A 6000-nucleotide genomic window follows, 5' to 3' on the forward strand; every position below is an offset into this window, starting at 1 on the left:
CATTTGTCACTCACCTTGTGAGATATGCCCTCTCCCAACTACAATATATTCCTGCTTTCATCATTATGTGCAACATATAGCTTTGCTTAAGAAAAATACAACATTGAAATAAATAGAAGTTTCAGTTCTTTCTGAACCTGAGAAAGAATTAGGTTAAGTTAGGAGGGAATCCCCCCTTTTGTTGCTATAAATACAACTTACCGCCTGTAATTTTTTCTTAATGTGACATGGTAACCCACCCCTTTGGTGATCTGCAGCTAGTCATGTAAACAGGAACATTATAATTGTTATTATAAAAGCAGTTTTCTATAAATGAGAATTTATGCTCATATCTGAATAAACTTGAAACCCGACCAAACACCCAGGCTCCAGGAAAACAACTTTTGGGTTTGGACAACCCAAACCAGAGTAATGGTTTACTGCCAGCTCAACTTTTGAATATGCAGGGTCATTTTTAATCACATAGTATGAGAATAACTTGTGTGCTACAGACAATAGAAGCTGAGATTTGGGGATGGGGTAAATTGTGGATTGGGGAAGTAGCAGATGGAGTCAGCCCCTAATGGGAGCTTTCCTGGCCAGTTCTGTGATATCAAATACATGTTTGTAAATAATTATTTTGTACTTCAGCTTTCACTGGAAACCATTGTGTTTTAGGAGCTGATTTAGTAAGTTACCATTCATGACCCTTCTAGAATATACTATGCCAGTTCCAGTTCTTACACCGAGAAAGTCTTCAGAAATTTAGCACTGGAAAAGCTGAGAAGCCATTTCACACCCACTAGCATGGGTATGACAAAAAAGACTAACCATAGAAGTGTTGGTGAGGATCTTCACAAACTGAAGGCCAAATGCATTAGATTGGAAACTTAGGGCCAGTTCGGAAGCAGTTTGTCAGTTTCTTTAAAAGTTAAATGTAAATCAAGCACACAATGAGCAATTCTGCTCCTAGGTATTTACTGAAGAGAAGTGAAAACATGTTCACACAAAAACGTGCATGGAATGTTTATAGCACTATTATTCATAATGGCCAAATGTAGAAATGTCATCAAATGATGAACCTTGAAAACATGCTAAATGAAAGAAAGCAGTCACAAAAGATGACATAGTACATGATTCCACTGAGCTGAAATATCTAGAATAGGCAAGTCTGTAAGAGACAGAGACAGAAAATACATTAATGATTGCTTAGATCTGAGGCATAGAGGAGGGAGGGAGAGTTAGGGAAGTGAAAGTTAAAGGGCACAAGGGTTTTTTGAAAGGATGAAAACGATCTCAAATTGACTCTGCGGCTGGTGGCGTTAATCTGTGAATGTACTAAAACCATGGAATCGTCCACTATAAATGGGAAATTGTATGGTATGCGAATTACATCTCAGTAAAGCTATCATATATGGAACATGGCTTATTGAGAAATGTCAGAAGGAAATTTTCATCAGCCCATTGCTGACATCACCTTGGACGTGACTCTGGGCGCCTACGCAGGGAGCTTCCTATTGCTGGTTAAAGGGAGCGGGGTTCACAGGGGCCGCTCCTGATTCTCGCTGTCCGGCCTGCTGTCGCTGCGCGTAGCTGTTCCCCGAGCAGCCGCACGCGGAAAGCGCGGGGACCACTTGTCCCACAAGAATACAACCCGAGCGCGTTCCCCAGGACGCCCCAGCCGCCACTCGTTTCCAATGTGCCGCAGGACATGTGCTCCTAAGGGGGCGGCTCCTTAAGCTGTCGCCGGGAGGATATATGATGACTGTCTTTCCTCCCCTTCTTCCCCAACAAAAGGGTAACCGACCTCCCGCGCGACCTGGCAAGAGCTGCGGTTCCCTAACCACATTTCCCCCCATTGTGTGAGGACGCTCACAGAAGGCAGACGATGGCGGGACCCGCTGGAGGGACGGGACTGGGAAGCCCGGCGCCCCGGATCCGCTGGCCCCTCCCCGGGGTGGGAGAGGGGAGCTGTAAGGGGGTTAGCCTCGATTCCCACGCTCCTATTGTTGGCGACTTTGTTTCCAATTCCCATCACGTGTGCTAATTAGTTAGAGCCGCTGGCTGGCCAGGAGGCGTGTGGCCGGCCCCACAGCAGAAAGATCACGTCCTGTAGGGAGCCTGGCTGGCTGCAGGCGCCCAGGGTTTCTTTCTCGCTCCTTCCCCTGTGCGCCTCTGCTTCTGTCTCTTGGGATGGGGCGAGTGGGAAGGGGACGAAATGCTGGTTGTGGAGCAAGTGCCACCGAAGAGTGGAAGAAACACGGTTAAAGGAGAAATTCCCATTAGACTTATAATGTAAGAAAAGCTTTACAAAATTCCTTCCACAATTTCTTTCAAGTATAGTGTGTTCCCTTAAAAAAAAAAATCTGTTTTCACACTCTAAGACAAGCACATGCAACAGGAAAAGAGAGAAAGTCAAATGTCAAGTCGTGAGTGGTGATTTTTGAGTCATTGACTTGTCTGTGGGCTCAAGCAAGCTTCCGAGTTTTATGCACTTGGGTGTTAAGCCTTTAGAAGGGGTTCAAGGAGTTGTGAGAAATCACAGACAGATGACAGTAAATGTGCTTTCTAACTTTCTTGGCTTTTGTCAGGTTACAAGATTTAGTAACACTTTGATGCTCACAATGGAAGCCCCCACTTTGAAGACAATATTATCCACACTCCTTTTCTATAAATAATAGGAAAACTGGCTTTTTAATTTTTATTTTTGAAAGCTAGTTTTTTTAAAAGCACTCACTGTATCTATGCTTTAGCAGCAGAGAATGTTATGGTTCTGCCCTTTCCTTGGAGATTGGCAGAGCAGTGGAGGAATAAGACCAAGGGTAACTTCATTCAATATGCATCTCCTATGTGCCAGGCACTTGCCTAGGGTTGGAGGTGGAGAGATGAGACAACCAGAACCTGCCTTTAAGTAGCTTACAAATCCAGCTGAGGAGACAGGTAAGTCTGTAAACCAGTCATTAAGGATGACTCAGAAGTGAAGGTCTGCTTTGGGGACTATGAGAGAGAGATAAGGGGCACCAGAGCCAGCAGGGGGTTTGGGGAAGGCTTCCTGGAGAAGGGATGATTCATCTGACCCTGAAATGAAAAATGGCCAAGAGAAGGGTGAAAAGAACATTCTGAAAAGAGGTGCCATGGTGTGTAAAAGGCCCACAGGCCTTGATGGAATGTGAGGTGTGTGCAAATAGGTGAGCACAACTGCCCACAGAGCTGGAGAGGTGGGGTCATGGAAGTCTTGTTGAGGACCTTGGACTTTATCCTAAGTGCCATGAAAGATCAGGTTTGTCCTTTAGAAATATAACTTGGGTGGTTGTTTGCAGGATAAATTGAAGGAACTCAAGCTAGAGACAAGGAGAGGAGGTTGGGGACTGACCCACTGAGGGACTGAAAGGAGGAGTGGGATAGAGAGGATGGGTAGCTTCAAGAGGTGTTTAGAAGGTGGAATGACAGAGCACAGGATCAAACTTACTTTGACAGTCAGCACCTAGGAGGAGTCTGGGACAACATCAGGTCTCTATCTTGTACACTTGGATGAATGATGGTGGGGTTCACTGGGGTAGGCAACTTGGAGGATAGAGACCAGGCTTTGGGCCATCCTGTGCTAGAAGTGACTGTGGGCATCCAAGCAAATACATACATGAATATGGAGCTTCAATAAGGGCTTGGAGTTGTAACCATCCAAGTCAGGAAGGCAGGTAGTCTACCTCTTTCATGCACAGAGGCCGCCTGTTTGATTGCCCCACTGCAAGCAGATTCTGGATACGCTGCTCCCAAAAGGGACCCGGGAGACAAGCCTCTATGATCCCACTTCTGGGAGGTATCAAAAGTGTTCAAATTCACAGAAACAGAGTAGATAATGGGGTTGCCAGAGGTCTGGAGGAGGAGAAAAAGGCATTATGTCTTAATGGGTACAGACTTTCAGACTGCAAGATGAAAAAAGTTCTAGAGACCCATTTCACAGTAATGTGGATATACTTACCACTACTAAACACTTAAAAATTGTTAAGATGGTAAATTTTAGCCATGACTAGTGTGTCTCATTTGGTTGGGCCTTGTCATTTGGTTGCTGGTTTGATTCCCAGTCAGGGCACAATGCCTGGGTTGCAGGTTTGGTCCCCTATTGGGGCGCATATGTAGGAAAGGCAACCACCAATCAATGTTTTGCACATCAGTATTTCTCACCCTCTCTTTCTCCCTCCCTTCCCCCTCCTTAAAAATAAACGAATAAAATCTTTTTTTAATATGGTAATTTTATTGTTTTTTAAAATCACAATAATAATTTTTTAAAAGGCTGTGGGTGGGACTCAGGATGGAAGGAAATAACCATACCAGCATCCTCTGGCCCACATGAGGATGAGATTCTCTGCCTTCTGCTGATGCACTTTCGCCCATTCTTGCAGGGAAGGTTATGTTGGAAGAACTATTTTGTATTAAACAGTATTAATCAGGAGCCTTAAAAATGTTTATACCCTTTGACCTACATATTCCACTGCCTGAAATCAACACAACACTCCCTTCCAAACACTGGGGGAAAAGTTAATTGAAAATATTTGATATAATTTTAAATTAAGTATTCAAAAATAGAAAAATAAATAATCAAACATAGTCAAGTACCATATAACTTATAAAATTTTACAAATAATTTACAGCAACATGAAAAGTTAAGTGAAACAAAATTCAGGAAACAAATTGTATTTATAGTTTGGTGACAACTAGGTCAAACACAATCTCAACAAAATAGGCCTGAAGGAAAATATACTAAAATGTTTATAGTAGATATTTCTGGTTGGGGCCATATGTGATTTTTTTCCCCCATTTTTATTTCTATATTTTCTAAAGTTCTATATTAAGCATGTTATTTTTTAATAGGAAATGCAACTTATGTAAATCCTTTCTTCTTAATTTTCCTACAGGATTTTCTATGATTCCTTTGACTTAAAAGAGTTGACCTGCACTTAGCTCAAAGCTGCAAGAGATTATTATATCAATGTGTTGAAAGCCAAAGGGAAGGAGAAACCATCTTTTAGTAAAAACTTAGAAAGACTACAAATCCCTGAAATATTCCAATACATCTGTGTCTCTTTGCTGCTTGTATGGGAAAGAGGAAGAGGATCTTAGCATCAGGAAGTGATGTCAAACATTTTAACTGATTATAGGTGCTATGGAGGCAAATTAAGCCCTTCCTTTTAATTGGGTATAATAGGTTAAACAAGGTAATAGGCCACCTGCGACTGAGCTGGAGCTAGGTCTCAGGAGCACAGCTTTGGTGTTGAGCAGCCCTAAGGTCAGCTGGGATGAGCTTTTGATGCCATATCAAGTTACATAGACTTGACACAAAGACATACTCAGTCAAAACCTGAGGGTCCTGTTTGGTTTACAATGTGCTGAGAAAAGGAAAAAAGGTATGGGATAATTAAAAGAATTTATTTTTTTAAAAATAATCAACAACCAAGCAAGTAAAGAGCACTTCTTATGTGCCAGGGACTTTTCTAAGCATTTTATATATAATTCACTTGCCAACAGGCCTGCAGAACAGATTCTGTTAGCATCATCATAATAAACCCCCCTTTGCAGGTGAGGAAACTGAGGCACCATGAGACTGACTCAAGGTCACACAGCTTCCAGCAGAGCTGGGACTTGAACCCAGACAGTGTGACTCCATTTTTTGGGTTCCTAACTCCCAAATCATACTGCTTCTTCAGCTCTAATTTAAATACGTTTTCCTGGTTAACTGTGGATTCAAAACACCTCAGAAGCAAGAACCTGCACATGGCCATGTCTGCAAGATGCTCCCACCTCTGCACAGGGGTATAATAACTGTATGAACAGCATTTGGGAGGTGAAAAGCCCATCAAAGACTGAGTCAGCAGATCAAAATTACTAAGAGACACAAATGTCACAAACTCTTTACTCATACACATTGCATTTGGACTTTGAGAATGATGCTGAGCTGATTTAGTAAGGAGCACTTATGGAGCCTACATCCCCAAGCCCAGTCCCCAGCCCCTCACCTGCCTTGGA

Source organism: Furipterus horrens, unplaced genomic scaffold (genome assembly GCF_987537825.1).
Source record: "Furipterus horrens unplaced genomic scaffold, mFurHor1.1.pri manual_scaffold_7, whole genome shotgun sequence".
Classification (NCBI taxonomy): Eukaryota; Metazoa; Chordata; class Mammalia; order Chiroptera; family Furipteridae; genus Furipterus; species Furipterus horrens.